This window comes from Dromaius novaehollandiae, chromosome Z, assembly GCF_036370855.1.
Source record: "Dromaius novaehollandiae isolate bDroNov1 chromosome Z, bDroNov1.hap1, whole genome shotgun sequence".
Classification (NCBI taxonomy): Eukaryota; Metazoa; Chordata; class Aves; order Casuariiformes; family Dromaiidae; genus Dromaius; species Dromaius novaehollandiae.
The window spans coordinates 71349964-71368952 of record NC_088132.1 but is presented as its reverse complement, the minus strand read 5'-3'; the positions used below and the strand labels follow the sequence as shown (position 1 = coordinate 71368952).

At 37.5% G+C, this 18989-nt stretch overlaps 1 protein-coding gene across 13 annotated transcripts in view; it reads right to left on the bottom strand.

Moving 5' to 3' along the window:
• LOC135325039 (prolactin receptor-like) overlaps window positions 1-18989 on the bottom strand; it is a 158228-nt gene that overhangs the window by 49254 nt on the left and 89985 nt on the right. For 3 of the 13 annotated variants that reach the window (XM_064502413.1, XM_064502412.1, XM_064502414.1), the window contains one exon: window positions 16363-16453. The exons of 8 other annotated variants lie outside the window; for them this stretch is intronic. The gene's annotated coding sequence lies outside the window, so the exon portion shown is untranslated. Of the gene's footprint in view, window positions 1-16362; window positions 16454-16946; window positions 17222-18989 lie in introns of those variants that run through there. 2 more of the 13 variants (XM_064502424.1, XM_064502411.1) reach the window with 2 other exon arrangements.

Genomic DNA, 18989 nt, shown 5'->3' with positions numbered 1-18989 from the left:
TAAGTGCAAATCTTCGTTACTCTTCCCACAATGGAAAATAACACTACTGCTCAAAGCACAGGATTGAGAAAACTTCACTCAAAACAGTGGAATGTATTATTACAGGTAATACATCTTTTTAAAAGTTTCTAAAATATTTCCTTTAACTTTTCTGCTACAGTCTGTTACTCAGTCACAAAAGCATTGATACATTCAGCTAAATCTATTTTTTCCTCAACCAATGAATAAATAGTATTTTAAAGTAGAGGAATACTGTTTTGATGCAGGAAGTCCGTTAGCTCTGGATCTAGACATTTACCAAAAAAGTAAATACAATACCACACAGAATAGCTGTAATTAAAGCAGCTCATGATAATGTATTTTTGGTTTTATTATTGTGACATACTAACTTTCAAATGATCTTGTTTCCTATATACAGCTGGCACGGAGAAAAGGAAAACCTGAGCAAACAACATGGGCAAGTGGCCAAGGGAACAAAAGTTTACTTAAAAATATAAGGGGACAGTATTAGAGACAAAACAATCAAGAGTCATTAGATGCCTTATCTTCCTAAAATGCTTGGAAAATCTCTATCACTATCCTTTTAATCTTGATTTTATTTAAACAAGATTATGAATATGAGATGAACTAGGGCCTTCTGACACAAAATATGTAACTGAGCTTCAATTAAAATAACAACCACTTCTTACACAGTAGTAAAATACAGAGCTTTTGTTGGCTAGTAGAGCAATTTTCACATACTTGCAAAGAGAAAGAGGTATTAATTAGATTTGGGCCTGGATAATAAATTTCAAACTTCCAAAAGTTTTGTGCAATTTATTCCCAAGTTTTGATTTTGTTCCACTGTATTACAGATGCAGGCAAAGGAAGAGCTGTAGAATAGGCAGAGCAAGAAAGAGACTGAGCAGGTGGATACAGATCTGGATCAAGCTCCTCTGGCAGCTGTTGCTGTTACGGCTGTCCAGGAAGAAGCCAGCTACAGCGATGGGCTAGAAAAGAGAGGCTCTTTCTGCAGCAACCAGAGCTGCACTGGGGTACGGGAGGGAGAAGTGTGTCCTAACCATAAAAATGGCGTGTTGCACCTCTGCATATAGGATCCAAGTTTTGATCTTCACACTTTAAGGAAAGGAAAAGAAATTACTTCAGGGTAGGTCAGGAATGTATTTTATAATTTGGAAAAGAGGAACTATACTGGTGGTATGAATTAGGCATGTTTTCAGCATGCTGAATGGAGCCCATCTTTCTAGCTTCACCAAGAGCATACATGCAGAAGCTTGAGATTAAACACCCTTTCAGGGAACTTTCAAAATCAAAACGCAAGCACCTGACAGATTTTGCATCTGCTGGATTTACATACTTTGATTTTTCCTAAGCACCATACTAGGCAGCTACAGACCTCTGGAAATTTCACAGGAGATGCTTCAGAAGACTCTTCCTACCTGAAGGTAACACACCCTCCTAGACACATCTTCTCTTACCTCATGCTAGACTTCCAGCATGACTTCTATCTGCTTCTCCCTGGAAGCTTCCACAAGCTTGTAATAGTCTCCTAATTGCTGGATCTTATTTTTAATTTCAATAGCATGTTAATTATGAAATCTAATGAAAAACTATTTGGTACCTGGTAACTTTCTGTCCTCCAAACTCTAATTTAAATATTTATCTTCTCCTATTCTGCTTGACTATTTGTACCTAATAAAGAGAGTACCAGTAAAAATCCTGACTAAAATATTAACAATTAAGATTGGTGTGCTGTAAGATCAGGATAACTGATCATAGCTGAAGATGAAGATGTGCAGGAGGAAAGGTTAAATATGATATTGCCTGGCTGAAATCTAGATATCTTTAAAATGTCTTAGAGTAAATCTAACATGATTTCATCCAAGAAAAAATTATTAACAATACATTTAAACAATGAGTAATTCTTATTTCCTTGGTTTCGATTAAGAACACAGGTTCTCCTTCTTGCCCACTCTCTTGCCCATTTAGCTAAATACTACATCTGCTTCTGACAGAAAAAGAACTGGCTTTTAATTATTCTTACAACAGAATTGTGACTGCCCAGAGTGAAGCTCAGACATACTGTAACACTGACAGTACAACAAGCCTGAGGTGTCTGTAAGACTACTTACAAAACTTGCAAAACTATCTGCAGTAATCACTGCGGTCAAAACCAGTGTTATGGAGAACAAGAAACCGGCAACTCAAGATTAAATAGGAAAAATATTTACTAGCGATACAAAGACTAAATACGTATATGCAATTTCTGCAGACCCAGGATGAAACTCTATTAATTAAAGAATTATTACTTCCATGACATTATCAGGATCTACTTTTAGTGCCAAACACCAAATTCAGCACTAAAATATTCCATGAAAATTGAAAGGGAATCCCACAAAAAAAGAACTCCAGCTTGAATCAGAAAATAAATTCTAAAACAAAAGAATTAGGTGTTTTCATTTTTCACTTTTAGAATGCAAAGCATTCATTTAAATCACTTCTGATTTTCAGCTCAAAACTTTCAGTGTGTGTGAAAATGAAATCTCATGATTTTTCCCTTGGTAGAAATGGGATACGGAAATGAAAACAGCAGTTGGTAAGCATAGGCAAATAAATCAATTAAACTTTGTAATTAACTTGTAAACAAAGTACATCTGCAATACTGAATTCAAGTACTTATACTGGGTTTTAATCAGTCAATTAAAAATAGTATGTGGGAAAAAATCAAGTAAAATATTCACACACTTTTTTCTATTCTTTTTTGGTTAGACAGAAGCCCATCTGGGCCATTCGCTTATCTCTAACCATGACCAGTAATAAGAAAATGGCAAGCATTGCTCTAAATTAAATACTGAGGTATTTTACCTTGTTATATCAACCCCATGTACACTTCAGTCTCTTCTTCTTCTCCTTTTGCTCAACAATGTCTATATTCTCACTAGTATACGCAAAGAAGTTTCACTGAATTTAACAATAGCTGCAGATGCACACAGTACATCTGACTTCCAGCAAACATCCTCTTGCTTCATTGGACAAAATATGAAAAATCCACAAAACTCAAATTAAAAAAAAAAAAAAAACTCAGTAAATTTCCTGAAGAAGACTTTGAATAACTGTTTGACAGAAGACCATAAATAGCCCTCTGATCTCACTGCCACTTGCGCCAAGTTTAATTGGAATAATTCTACCACAGTAAGTAGACGTATATCTCCAAATAAGAGAAGAAATATGCAAGGAGAACAATAACTGATTTGGAGATTAGTGGAGAAAGCTATGTGAAAGTTGCACCCATATCTAAACATTCAGCATCACCCAAGAATATAAAACTGTTTGGAAGTACTTACTAACTACAGTGCAACTTTTTTAGGCTAACCAAGTTCCTTTCTATTTTATGGTCAAATCATAGACCTCTTTCTCATTCTGATGAACTGTAACTAACAAAAGTTAACTACAGGTGGATTACTTATGTAAGAGTTTACTAAGTGAACAAAGGCTTCAATTCTTTTATTTAAAGAATGGCAACACTTGTAATATTTCCTACAGCTATCTTGCATTTACTTGATTGGCAAACTGAAACATTCATGTCAGTCCACAGCTTAAACATTTGCTTTTCCAGACATTGATTTGAGACTTCCCATTTCTTTAATTGGTTATTTTCACAATTTTAGATATTTAAAACCATGGCACCTTGACATCTGTCATACTATGGTCCAGGATCAAATTATATCTCAAATTCAACTTCAGTTTTTGCTAACAAAGCAGAACTTTCTTTTATTACATAACTTTCATAACTTTCATAACTTCTATTAGATAATTTTCATAACTTTCTTCTATTATAGCCCTGTAGCTCCGTAAACACAGTACTGCCAATGTCAGTAACAGGCCACAGGCTTTGTACTGACTTTACAAGTCCCCTGGACTGGGGCTCGTCAGGCCTACACTGAACTTGTCTTTGCCTGCCTATGCCTTTTGCTTTAGCTTGTTTGCTTTACTTTTAATTATCTTTGAATGGTATAACCATTAGTTTTATACACAGTAGTAACAAGTAATTATTCCGTGTGCAATGGAATATTTATGACTAGCATAATGATACAGTGTAGAGAAATACAACCTAACACTGGAGATCCCAGGGCTATAAACAACTCACCAAAGGTCACCAATTACTCATCAGTTACCAACAACTCACCAATGAAAGAATACTTACACCAAGCTAAGACAAAAACAATTCTAGGGGTAATAATGAAGAACAATTATCCAAAATATGTAAAATGCATCATGTATAGCAAATTCAGATGTAAAGTTGACTAGCAGACCAATGAAGAAATAGCAAGGTGTAAAGCATTAGCAAACATATAAAAATGGCTCCAAGCATCTCCTGAAGAAGGGGAAGAGGAAATGATCAGCAGCAACATTATATTCCTCCTAGCAAAGAAGGGTAGGTAACCCCCCCCCCCCCCATCAACCTTTTACTCCTCCCAGCAAAAAGCTTTGAGTACTGATGATTTGCTGTAGTGCTTCCCCTTCCGTTCTCCTTGAGGAAGACTGGTATCATTGACCTTACGAACCAGACAGGCAGTGGAAGGGTAAACATAATAGCAGAGAAGAAATGTAGATATTAGGGATTGTGTGTATAACAGTTCTAACTGCATTCTTTATTACTGCAACTTTTTCTGAAACTGTATTTTTTGTTTTCTTTTTCTTCTTTTCTGTAACAATTAGATATGGACTAATAATAATTCCTTGATCAAATTGTTAAGATTTCAGTTATAAGAACAATAAATTCATGGCTTTACATTTAAGGTGCGTTTCCTTTTTGCCCATAACAAAATTTAAAACCTCACAATACCTCTTACCTAGAACTTATTTAAACATTCAGATTGTATTTTTAGTTTTCTTGCTGGTGCTCCTTAATATCTCATATTATTTTTCATGAAAATGGCATTTTGAGAGCTGTTGCTTGATATAATCTCTCTCTTGGATTTTCCTAAAATCTGTATCATATTGTATACAGAAACAAAACGATCATAGCAAATACAGCAACATCATATGACCACATATCACAGTTACAGAACAGATACATATGTCATCACGAAGAATTTCTACTTCGCTGCTTTTGCATATCTTTGAAGCATGTTTTCTCCTCATTGCACGCATATAAAAAATGTGTGCTTGCATGGGCAAAGAGCACATGAGGGGAATTTCAGAGATTTATATATGGAGCTTAATTTACAGACCCAGTTCTACAGCTAATTACAGTAGTGCTTTCCTACGTATGTTCTTCACCTGGAACTGCTATATAACCAATTTATCTGTTCTAGCATTTGTTTCTAGTAGTGTTCACAATGTGTAAACCATGCTGTAGAAATAAGACAGTTGCTGGACAGGACCACTAACTAACACATAGTTTAGTGTGATGTTGCTGCAGCAACCAAAAAGATAGACTAACATGTCATACATCATTTACACATTACTTGGAACATACAGCTTTCTGAAATCCATTAACCAAAGCAGAGGTGCTCTGATGGAAGAGAAGAGGATGCCTTAAAGCATTTTAAAATAATTTCCATTGTTCTGAAGGTGGAGTGAAGTAAATCAAAGTAATAAACAGCACAAATAGAAAAAAAAAAAAATCCTTCCTTTTTAAGCACCTGAAAACATCACTTCTCAGGGTCCAGTTGCCAAAAGGTTTGTGAGCACATTTCTAGATCATGGACAAACAACCTAGACCTTTTACTCCAAAATCCTAAGAAATGAATGTATGCAGCCCACATGAAGGCAAGCAGAAATCTTGCAGACACTGTGTTTGTACATAACAAAACAGCTGCTGTCTGAATGTACAGCTCTTGAGAGCTGTACAAAATGGGGACTACAAACTTGCTCTAACAGACACCCTCAGCAAAAATATGCACCCTCATTAAAAGTATTCTTAGTCCTCTGGTACAAGCTAACAGTCTCTCCTATTCCTTGCAGGTCAACAAATCAGCATGATATCAGAAACAGTGTGTTGAGGGGGAAGAGGGGAGGAAAAGAGCACAAATGTATCAGACAAATTGGTAAAATTCAAATCAGTAAATTCCAGGAAGAAAGCTATTTATGCATTTAGTTTCCAAGTACATTGGAAAACATGCAATTTATAATGGTACCATGAAAAACAGTACCCATGATCGGGTTAAAATTTTAGCTTCATCAATAGGGTGCACATTTTGGATGAGAAAGTGAACAAAACATCTGGGAACAAGTCTGAGGATATTTTCCAGACCACAGCAGAAAGATTAATGACCGAAGTTTGTCAGACTAAAATGGAAGCTTACAGGGGGTCTGGATAAGGTTTTGATTTAAAAAAAAAAAAAAAAAAAAAAGCGGTAAAACAATCTATACAGTGGATAGGCCTGCTGTTCATTGTCAAAAAAGATATAATTCTTTGCTTATGCATAAACTCAAGACAGTTTCACAATTTAATGTAAGAAGGGAACATTTTGTGCTGCCAGCAAGAGGAAGAAATTCTGCAAGAGATGGAGGATGCCTAGTCTTCTACATTCGAAGTACCAGAGCATTTCTGGTAGCCATATTCAGAACAGAGGCAAGTTTCTGCACATTCAAGATGCTCCCTGACAGCACCAAACAGTGAAACCTCATGAGTGCCCAATGCCTATCATGCTTATCCTGCATAGTAGAGAACATGCTGCAATACATCATCTTGGGGCTGGAGATGAAGGCAACACAGAGTGTAACACTTTCCTTACTTTACCCAAGAAGTTTGTGTAGGACAATCATTTGGAAAAAGCTACCTATTACATTGACATCATTGCCTACATGCCACAAATGGACTGGACACCAGTGTAAGACAAAAGTAAAGATATTATGGCTATTACAAGTCTGAGGGCAGGAGCAATCAGCTGGAAGATGAGTGGGGAGGAAGAACTCTTGCTAGGGTCCTCAGAATGGAGAGAACTATGGAGCCCATAGCTGTGCACAAATTCCTTACCATAATGTGATGGAGGAGAACAAAGAGGACGTTCAGGATATCCTGTCAATATCTTCTCATAGGACAGCGGCAAAACATCTGGCATATCCACACAGCTGTAGGCCTCCTTTTACCATGGTACACCACTGTCCCAACATCTCCCCTAGCCATCAACCCATCTAGATTTACAACTCAGAAACGATGTGATTAACAATTAAATTCATCCAGCTGGGACATCCTTTCCTCCTTCTGGCAAGGAATCTCTATACTACTGAGCTTACTGGCCTCCACCCAGCCTGCTAGCTGGCCCACATACAAAGAGATCCTCTTACCTCTGGAAGGATTCCTCTGACAAAGTTTAGTCAACAAAGAACAGGAACAGAGCTTCAATGAGTCTCTTTCATTATCACCTGATACAGGGAGACAAGACTTCCTGAAGGATCCCAAAACAGTGCTATAGATCATGGTTCTGAGACTCCAGAGGACTTGACAAAGGATGGGGCAAACTCCTGAATGAGGACAGAAGCTCAGTGGCATGCCTAGTCACGCTCTTAGAATGAAATCTCCATCGCAATGCTTGCCGAATGTGCTTTGGGCCGCTAAGGAAAACCACGTGTGCTAGCGAGTACACACATGCAAGGCTGATAGAGATGCTCTGGCCAATTGGAGGAGGCTGATTAGATCAAGAAGGACTGGCAGGCTTGCCTTGTGCTTTTTTCCAAAGAATCATTTCAGATGGAGGCCAGGCATCCTGTCAAATCGTGCCATCTCTTCTTGTAAGGCATTCCAGGCTGCATGTGTAATCTCCACTCAAACACTAACATCCTATTACCCAGCAAGAGAAGTCCTTACTTTGGGTGAGAGCATCATGCACTAAATTAAAGGCAGGCCTGCAGTGTCCTACAGAACAAAGGTCAGCTCCAATCATATTCACTCCAGGAACTTTTCACTGATAGCTCTGTCCCATCTGGTCATGTCCTCTCTCTAGAAGGCAGCAGTGATGTCAGGACAGCAGTGACCAAAACACTGAACAGCTAGTATATGGCCTTGATCATGTCTGCTATAGGAATAGGTTCTTTGGAGGAACACTGCCAACACTGCATCACACTCTGGTATCTCAGCAGTTACTCTAAGCAATTTGTGCTCAGCTGTACTAGCTATTTTGTAAAACACTGTGATTCACACATTTCAGAACTTCAGACTCCCTGCAGACTGTCATGTTAAATTTTTTTCCTGCAATGAGATTTACAGTCAATACATACATTTTTTGACCTAGATTCTTACTACCTATGCTTACCCATGCTGCAGGTAGTACTACATGACCTACCTACAGGAATAGGTACAGGAACAGAGCTTGTCAACACTAACATAATTAGCCCCATATTTTTAATGAGTATTCAGTGGCCAAATTCCAGAGGGGCCTTCCACATCCTGAAATTAGTAGCCCATTACTAGTAATTCAACACTTGAAGGATGATGTGGCCTATCAGCAGACGTCAGTGTGATGCCGGTGTTGCTATTCCTCTGCAGTTCAGTTGTGTTCTCAGTGAAATGAACAGAAAGCAGTTTTGCGTTTCTGAGTGATACTATCTCAGAGCCACAGAAATAAGGAAATCAGCTGACACTGTGGTTAGCCAGCCAGCCTCTTGTCCTTCCAGCTCACATATCACATATGTCAGCAAGCTGACACAACAAAATCAAATGTGGACACTGAAGGCAGTAAGTAGGGGTCCCTACACAGGCCTACATGCTGAGACTGCGAAGTACATCTAGTACAATGGAGGCAAGTGCTAGGTGGATCATGCTAGCAGTAATACAGGATTCTTAGGACAGCTATTGTGCCCAAAGGCTCCCCATCCAGTTTGGACAGAGCTGAGAAACTCAGGTGGAGCCTAAGGTACCTATAAACAGTTTGGATTTCTTATTTTATTCCCAGCCTTGACTCTACAACTATGTCACTCTGCCCTGTATCCTAGAAGTATATTAGTATAATGTAAATATCGTCCTCAAATGTTTGGTTGGAAGATGTTCATTTCAGAAGACATTGAATTGTTTTCAGGTTTATTCTTCTCACAGTTTCTTTTAAGCTTGACCAATGCATATTCAACAATAAATTCTTAAAACCTGATTTGTAACAATTGCACTTCACAGGCTAAAGCACATGAAGTTTTCATAAAATCACGTCATTCTTCTTGGATCATTACTTAGCAGTTCTCTATGTATCACCCTCTTTTTCCTTATACAATAAAACTGGAAACTGGGACATCTCATGCTTGCACACAGAAAAGAGAAGCAGCTGCAGACATTGCCAGGGCTGCTGCTGCTGCTGAGCTCCTGTCAAATCTGATTACAAATTTAGAAGATAACAGCAATCAGTAGGTATCAGCAGTTGCTTGAATGGTAAATACTCTTTAGAAAAGGTGCTTTTCTTGTTGTCACTACTCAAATACAGAATAAATCTTATCTTGATCATGCTGTTCCAGATCTCTGCAGAGATTATCTTAATCTCAAATAATTTATATTGATTATGAAAGATGTTTCACACTTTGAAACTTTCTATCCTAACAGAAAAAAGCAACATCAAGCACTTTGAAGTTAACAGAAGTTGTTTCATCACTGTAGACTGGACAGAGTTGAGTTAGACAATGAAAGACAATGAAAAATACCAAACTTCTGACTGTCACTTGCAGGAGGAGGGGTGGGAAAAGAGAAAAGGCTGCATAAAAATGCATTAGCACAGCTCTAATTAAAGGTATTCCTAAGGAAATCAAGACAGACATCTTCACCACACTCAAGATGTCTGGTATCTTGAAGTTTTGCATAAATAGGAGTCTTACAAAACTTAGAACATCAAAAACTATCTTTGCCCATATATGCAAAATCTTATGCTCAGGGACAGCAAATTTGAAGGGATAAATATGTTTTCATCTTCAGAAGCATAACAAAAAGTCAGATCTATATTTTAAATTTCATTTAACTAATCAGATCAGGATAAAGCAACCATGACTAACCTGTTTTCACTGATCTAATTCTAACAGGTGACAGAATTTTAAAATAGAAATGAGTGATTGAAAAAACAAAAAAGCCCATTTATAGAGCAAAGTAGAGAGAGAAAGGAATTCCTTCAAAATACTTACATTTACATGTAATTTCTACTTCAATATAATTACAAAAAAGACACACATTTTCTAAACTTTAAAAAATGTAAAACTTTCAGAATATTTCTTCCATATAGACATCTTTTGATCTTTTTCTCTTGTAACAGAAGCATAAGGTGTTTTCTGCACCAAACACTGTGAAACAAGATTAGTCACCTATACATTGTAGACTGCTAAGAATGACTCAAGCACAGTTTTTTCCTTCCATCATACTAATCTAGCTTTGACTGATCTGAAAGGTACTGGAATAAAACGTATTTCTGGAAACAATCTTACTGAACACATAACAAGCAGCATCAAGGAAGAATTACATCGATGATATTCTGTAAGATCAGGTCAAGACTGCAATCATATGGACAGCCACATAATTATTTACTAAGTAACAACGGGGGGGAGGTTATAGTTTTGCCCTCATTTAATGTGGACCAAATACAGTTTTAATATGTTAAAGCATGAGTCTAAACATAAGAAACAGTTCTCTAAAATTAAGTCAGCAGAGAGCTCCGATCACCCAAAGATATTTCAAGGGACCAAATATATTATTTCAATTTATTTAAGAGAATAATTCCACTATACTACAACTGTGACAAGTACATTCTTCTTGTAAGGCTAGGACATTTGAAAGGCAAGCTTTTTCTAGACAAGATTTTTCTTTAAATATCATGAATTATTCACCGTTCATTAACCATGTGATTGTCCTGCATATGCTAGTAAGTGAAAGACAGAACAAGAATTTATTAAAAATATATGTTTTCTTGTTTTATATACATTTTTTAAAGCTTTGGGAGTCTGAATTAGAACCACAGTCCCACATGAACTGACGTAAGTTCTGTTATGGATATCAAGTTAATGAATATGTGAAAGGGAAGATCTAGTCTCCTATAACTTAGCTTTCCCATTCAGAACTGATATAAAGCAGAGCACAAGCCTTTCTGTGGTGTAAGCACGGTGTAGCTCATCTGTGGGAATGCTCTATATATTGTATGCAAAAGGTGATAGTATCAGTGATGCCATCATCCTTATGCATTGGGTAAATCCCACTGTTAGAAAATGTTTATCCTTCTCCAAACATCATCTTGTTTCTGGAGCAAGCAAATGGTGTTTAGAGTTCCAATAGTGCTATTTGATTCTCCATCTACACTATGGAGAACACAAAAATCAGACAGTAGGCATTGGAAGATAAAACATCCCCTGTCTCTCCCCCAGATGAAAGTCAAAACTTTCACTACTTCCACTGAAATTCCTGCTCTGTACAAATGCATATTTTAATAATGCTGTCAGGGCCCTGAGCACAGGTTCAACTTAGATAATGCCTGGGCTCAGGTTCAACTCAGAAAATGTTGCAAGCGGCCAGACTTGAAGGCAGTTCTTCCAGAAAGCTCTGCTAAGAAGTCTCAGTGGAGGCTCTCCCCCATTTCACTCCTGAGTGACTTCTCAGCTAAGGCTCTTTTGTTTGGCCTCCACTTGAGCTATGTTACAGCAGTGTTGCAGCCATGCCTGCATCAGGCCATGCACCCCATCAACCCAGACCCCAGTCCTGACCCTTCAGCTTGAATCCTTGGCCTGACTTAGGACCTTTCTGATCATTATGGACTTGTCTGGTGATCTTGACTCCTGGCTGAATCTGGCCTGCCCTGCTTGCCTCTCTCAGGTACTGTGGGACTGGGCCCTTGCTAGGGAAGCTGCTCCTTCTGCCTACATCACTACCTTACTCAGCTCCCAGCTCCTCTTGCAGAGCAGCACCAGTTCTTGCTGCTCCCTGACAACAGCAAGGTGGACACAACCTGGCTGATGTGCTATAAAAAGATATATGGGACAGCCCCCCAAATACAACTGCTTACTATTAACTGCTCCTGCAGTTTCTCCTAATCTAATGGCTAGCTCTATTCTTCAGACTACTCTTAGACTTCCACTTACAATTCTATCAGGAGGAATACCTAGCACACCTTCACATTCTTTTGTCTCTACCTAGTCTCTTGCTGGGTAGCATATCATATGTTTGAGATTGCAACTGGGATATTCTGACAACAGAGCTGAGCTGATCAAAGAAGTAGGAAGACTGGGCTTCCTTCGCACTCCTTGTTACTGCATACATGCTCCCACCTCTCCAGGTGCCAGCTCAACTCAAAATTGACAACTATCTTGACAAAAAAACTCTGTCAGGCTAGCAAGACTTTCACAAAGTCCCAAAGCCCCAAAGCCAGTGCAAAGGAGGTGGTGCTCGCTGGTAGGCAGAAATAAAGGAGGGGAGGAAGGAGTGGGGGAACATGACCTCCCCTTTTACAGAAGCATTGGTTAGTTTAACTCAGCTGCAGTGTCAAACCCCTTCCTAAAATGCTACACCAGCTGCATGACTGATCATTGTAAAATCAAACTGTACTGTGCTAAATTGCTCCAAGAGTTTGGAAGGAGAGACAAAGATAAGAGATTACAGAAAATAGTAAAGATTCTTGAATAGGATGCATAAATGTAAGTTTTCTCACCAGGTTTTCTAAATAGTTAAATAAGCCTGTAGCTTTGGCAGTTTTTAAACTCACCCAACCCAACCCTTCCTGAATATGCCAGTGCCAAAAAATGTCAAACTGCACTTTATTGAACTCAGGCAAGTTGCCTGACCCACCACACTACAGTATCTTGCTACATTTTGATGATTAATGCTTATATAGTTTTCTTTATTGAAGAAAATTATTACACTAGAGCTCCAAGAGGTCTGTGGGAAGTGCAAAAACACCAGAAGTGTTTATGCAATTACTACTCCCACATGAATGTGCAGCGCAGGATTCCAAAATGTTGGACAAGGTCAGGAACATTACTGGACTCCTAATAAAAACTGAGGTAACAAACTAAGTGAACAATGTTAAAAGCTTATCTCCATTGTACAGAGCTGGGCTACAGTAACATATATAGCATTTCTCTTCCATATTCCTCTATTGAGATTGGCAGTTAAACATTCAAGTTCCCTAAGCAAAGCTCCCATCAACATCAGCAGGGGTTTTGTATATAGGGAAGAAAACCAGTAGAGCATAGAAAGAAAGACATAAAATCAAGACAATTGCCCCTGAATTACCAGTTTGGTAATCTGTACTAATCTAAGAAAGAGGTAAACCAAAAGGGGCTTTATAAACTGAGTAATGGTCAGCACTAATATGGCCAACAGTAACTTCAAAGAAAGTCTCTGAAACGGTGGGGTTGTACTCCTTTTTCTTTCCCCTTTCCTCTCATTTTTCCAAGGAACTCCCTATGCTCATACATATTAGGAAAGACAGTTAGGAAAGCTGAGAAACCACCAGTCAGACCTGTTTTACAGGTGCTGCCCAACAATCTTAGCCACAGTGCTTGTGGTGAGTATGACCAAAGCCCTTCCTTCCCACCACAGGCAGAATTTTAGCCTCACAAAGGCATAATTAAGCTTTTCACATTCTTCAACGCATGTCAAAGCTCAAGAGTGAGAAAAACTAATACCCCTGCATACATGAACCAGCTCTGACCACTACCTAGACCTGCAATGAAAATATGTGCTGCAGGCAACAGCAACAATAGCTAAACCAAACAATTCCAAAGAGCTGATACTAGAATCATGGTTCAGTCTTCAAAAAATTATTTTTGTGCTAGGGTAGATCTGTAGTCTATCAGTAATCAGTCAGAATAATTCCACAGACTTCTCTGGAGATCCATCCTTACAGAGGCAACAATTAGGAGCAGAGGCTGGAAGAAACATCCTGATTAATCTAAGCCACCTGCTAGTATAAATAATCACGCTGCATAACCCTGTTAATGAACAAATCAAGATATACTTTATAAGTAGCTACTTTGGTGTTGACTGTTCTTACTAGGAAGTCATCTGGACCTTGACTGCTTTAATGGTGAGGAATCCTCTTCCAACTTCCCAATTAAATTTAGTCTCTATTTTTCATCTACTTGTTCTTGTGGTTCAGATCGTTCCAACAGTTCTGCATTTTCTCTGTCCTTAGTGTCACAGCCTCCCTTGGCATTCTTCCTCCACTGTATGACATGTTATAGAGAGATACAATAACCCCTCTCAGACAGAAGCCATATTCCCTCTCTGTCTTTTTCTGCTAGATTTAATAAATTATTTTCGAGGTATCCTCTTGTAAGAAGGGCTACTAGAATAAGAAGAATAGAGCCTTTCCTTGCATCTGCTCCAATTTTAATTAATTTTTCCTGAATATGAATGACTAGGTTTACACAGATTATTTTGATGGGTCCACCAGAACTTTGTATAACATAATTAATGCTTCTCTGATTCTACCAGAAATAATTCAGCTAAGGTAATTCAAAGCTCCTAGGACAGTACTTGCCAAAGTCACTTATTAGTAAAAATCCTTTACTAAACCCCATCTTCTAATATATTCCCATGTGTCATCAAAATATACACTTTACTGAAGATAGATGAAATTTACTGCATTTTTAGGTAGACAGGTATCAGAGTAGTCTAGCTCAATCTACTTCAGGATTTCATTCTACTCTCCCTTTATTTCTGTATTTAATTGTTGTTTCCTTAAAAATCTGTTCTAAAGTTCTGCATACCTTTTAAATCACTGACCAGCGTATGGCTGCATGCATCTCTTTTTCCCAACCATCCGCTTTAATATAGATACTATATATACAACATTCTTCAATCATCTTATGATATCCCAGAATGAACAGACTTTATAATTACATGTTCTGCTTTCTTATACCACTGCTACAAGCTATGTCATGGAAATTATTCAGTTCATCCACCCCCCAACTTCAGTAGCTGACTTAGGAACTCAACAAAATCATTTGTAAAAACAAATCTTGTGTGAAACCTTGAAAAGACAAAAAATACAACATGATTTATAATGGCACAAATCAATGCTGCAGAAAGGTTACATATCTGCTTTAAATCTGTACAAGTTTATGAAATGAAGAACAATGTTGAAATCTGACTCTGTGTGTTGCTGTGTGCTAGCAATTTGGGGCACTGTTCTCAGATCCATATGCGGTATGTTTTGTATTAGCATAGCCTGGCTTTCTGTCACTGTGTCCAAAACACCCTTGTTTTTGTGGTTCTCAGACAGATCTTTAAACTTATTTTCCGGTATTGTTTTACAAAACCTGGCTTTAGACCAGATGTTTGTCAATTTGCTATTTCAGCTGCTTCAAAAATGCTCTTTAATTTTAAAAACAAAGATTTTGTTTTATTTTTTACTGAACTATCTTAATTTCTCACACACACAGTTTCAACTTCTAACTCAAAATTGTTCCTTCTATTCAAGTAACAAAGTTCTCAATAAAAATACAAATAGTTATACACATTCACATCAAAATGAAAATACCACACACACATAGATACAACAAGCATACACACTGAGCCCTTTTGAAAGTGAATTATTCAACAGATAACTGCTTTTTTTTTTTTTTTTTTTTTTTCTGGTGATACTAGTTTCTAAAGAAATGTAAAATTTTCAGAAACCCTTTCAGGGTTTGCTTGTCCATGTTTATTCCATAAACCTGTGGAATATACTTCAAAAGAAATTACATACATACATAGGTGTAGCACTATATCTTGCTGTAAGGAAAAACAAATAGTGGAGTAACAGATTCATTCCAAAGCCACAGGGATGTTTCTTTATATTAACTATAGTTGACTTACAAATACTCTTTTTAGTTGAATTTGATCCTAAATCTGGTTCTTAGTAAAGACTGAAAGTTTTTTGCAAGTTTTCTTCTGAATTCTTTCCATTCAACTCTGTGTCTCTTTAGAAAACACAAAACCTCAGGGATATTTTCTAACATGTATGTTGTTTATTCTGTAACTCTGGGACAGGTACAGGTAAATTATTTGATTTAAAACATTGGCAATTACTTTTCTTGGAGTAATGTTGTATTTAAAACCCAAATTATTCAAAGATTATAGTTACATTTTCGCTAATAACATGAAACAGAAATATTCTATCATTCCAACCTAATGTGAACATTACATAAACAGTAGCTTGCCCACAGCTTAAGTTTTTAATAAGATCTTACAGCAGGACTTTAGCCCAGTACTCCATATACCCTATTTCTTATCGTTTAAGTAATTCCACAGTTATTCACAGACACAGAGTTTAAGGAAAAGGAAACCCAAAAGGAAAAATCAGAATATCTAGTACCATTTGCACATCTGAGGCTAATAAATTTCATTCATTTAACCAAATAATTTGAGATAAAATATATCATCCAGAAAAAAGGGCAGAAATAACAGTCTGATCTTACCAGGCTCTCTGCTCAAGCAGCCTCCATTGACTTCAGAAACCCTCTTTGACTCCAGATTTCCTGGCTGAAGTACAGTGTTGTGGCCTCTCCTCTGTCAATTGACACAAAGGATATGCTGTGTCAACTGTCAGCTTGTGCCTTGCATCTCTGTATGGATAGCCCTTGACTATCAGAAAGTCCTTATTTAGAGATTATCCCTGATAAAATCTTGGGTGGGGAGAGGGGAATCATGCTCAAAATTGAAAGCATATTGTTAATTTTTAATTTTAGGTATTCTGGTTTTACTGGTTTTCACTCCAGTGATCAGTTCTTATGACCTTCCCCCCCAGATTAAAGCTGCTTTAATAATTTTTTCTCCTTATAAAATTACTTAAGAATGAATCAAGCCACCTACTCTTTCTGAATAAACAGACTGAGCATCTGATCCTTTTCACACTAAGGCATCGACTTTAGCTTCCCCCGAAAACACTGCAAGTCTTCTCTGTACCATTCTATTTTTTCAGCATTCATAAAACGCAGGAACACAGCAAACATATGAGAATATGTTTTGTAATGCTATATACAGAAATTGTACACAAAATTACCTTGCTGAGGAGGCAACCTTGTTGAGATCTCATGTTAGCCTACAGCATCAAACCGACAGTGCATACTGAGTTACTCATCCATTCTGAAGCCTCAGTACTTCTCAGAACCAGCGATAGACTCTCCACTCTATAAGGCTGACCTTCGTTCCTTGCTACTTGATACCTAACTTTTTGCGCCTAGCTATATTTAACACACAGTTTGAATGGCTCTAAGCTATCATGTGACCCAAAGTGCTGTATATGACCACCTTCTTCTCTTCCTTATTTACCTCCATGACAATCTTTGGCCAGTTGATTTAGGAGTGATTGCATTCTGTCATGACTGAGAATGAAAATAGTCAAACGTAAGCACATGTAGCGTTGCTCTCTCCAGAGGTCCTTTAGAACTCCCTCCAAAGAAACACTATTATCTTTAGAGATTCACTGTGTGTTTGAATCCATTTTCCGTTTTTGAGGCACTTCTTACTGCTTTTACAGTAACTGTAACAGAACTGAAGACAGAACTAAGATGTCTCTCAAAGTATTTTCCTGACCATGACTTCATTAATGTAACTCATACCTTCAAGAATCCTTACAAAGAAATTTTGTTTTGGGATTTAAACTGGTTCCCATAGCTCAAGAAGTTTTTAAAAGTTCTTTATCATTTTAGATTTGCTGTGGTTAAACAAATTAAATTCAGAACTGACTAATATAAACTAAATTTCAGCTATTCTGCTATTCTGTGTTAGATCCCCTGACCTATTCTGATTCAGCAAAGCCTGCTTCTGCCAAAATACACAATTTTGCTTGTCTGTGTTGTCACACTGAATTCAACAGAACTACTTCTACACCTGACACATTCTGCTTGCTTGATCAGGTCCGTTTTCTATGAGATCCAAGGATCAGAGGATCAGAGGATAGAATCGTCATACAGAAACAATCTGTAAATTTAAAACAAAGGAAACACCATAAGAATGTGCAAAAGATGAAACTGCACTAGTATTAGGCCCTTCTGAAAAGTAAAGCTTGTGATAAGCCTATTGTCTCTAAAAAAATCTGGAATACATCTATGCACAGAAGAAAGCAAGTTTTTTCTTGCAAAAATATTTGGTGTAAAATTGCAAGACCAAACAAGGATAGCATGATTTCCAATTTTGTTTTTCTTAAGCAATAATACTACAAGCCCAGCCTTCATAGTTGGCCTTTAAGAGTGACTGACCATGATAAAACATGATATATTTTTTAAAGAACAATATAGTTCTTCTGACTTGAAAATACATTCTTCTGGCAGGTCAGTAAACCAAATTCATCGTTGTTGACTTCTAGTCAGTTGTAACAGGGTCAGGTAATTTTTAAGTTTTAGAGATCAGCTGAAAATTACATTAGTTAATAGTTTTCCAGCAGAAAGCATACCTGTAAATCAGTATTATTTTGGTATGTCTCCAGAGGATCTCTATGTTCAGCTTTAACTGGACTTTTGAACAAACTGCAGTTCATATGCACCTGCAGTCTTCATTGTTCAGTGCCATGTTGCAGTTTTTACAGTATCATGTGCATCGCCTGTGGAATTCTCCAACTTACTGAATAAAAAACAGAGTCTTTGCTTGATTGTAAAACTAACATGAAGTCTTGCCTATGTATTTTTAACTTCAGGGGTCTATTTTAGGCAGCATGGAAGACAGCTTCAGTGGAAGTAATGTAATTTGTTCTAATGTTAGGAAGAAAGAAAGGGTACACAAGCAGAACTGCAAAGTTACATACTTCATTGGTTTCAGTTTGTGTTTTATATAATAAGGTATCTGCTTTGTAAAATGCTCCAGAATGTTTGCATTAATAGGTTCTGTAAAAAAAATATGACTGACTTCTTGAGGCAAATCTCTTTGCCACAGCTGGGGACAAGAGCAACGGGAAACAAGAGACTGAGAGGGGCATGCACATCATCTGCCACACATGGAACACTGAATTTGGCAGGCCAAAGACTCTACTGACACACGTTACTGTTATATATTGTATTGCTAGCCCAAATACTGGGAAATGCTTATGTGGCCTTTGGGCTAGGACAGT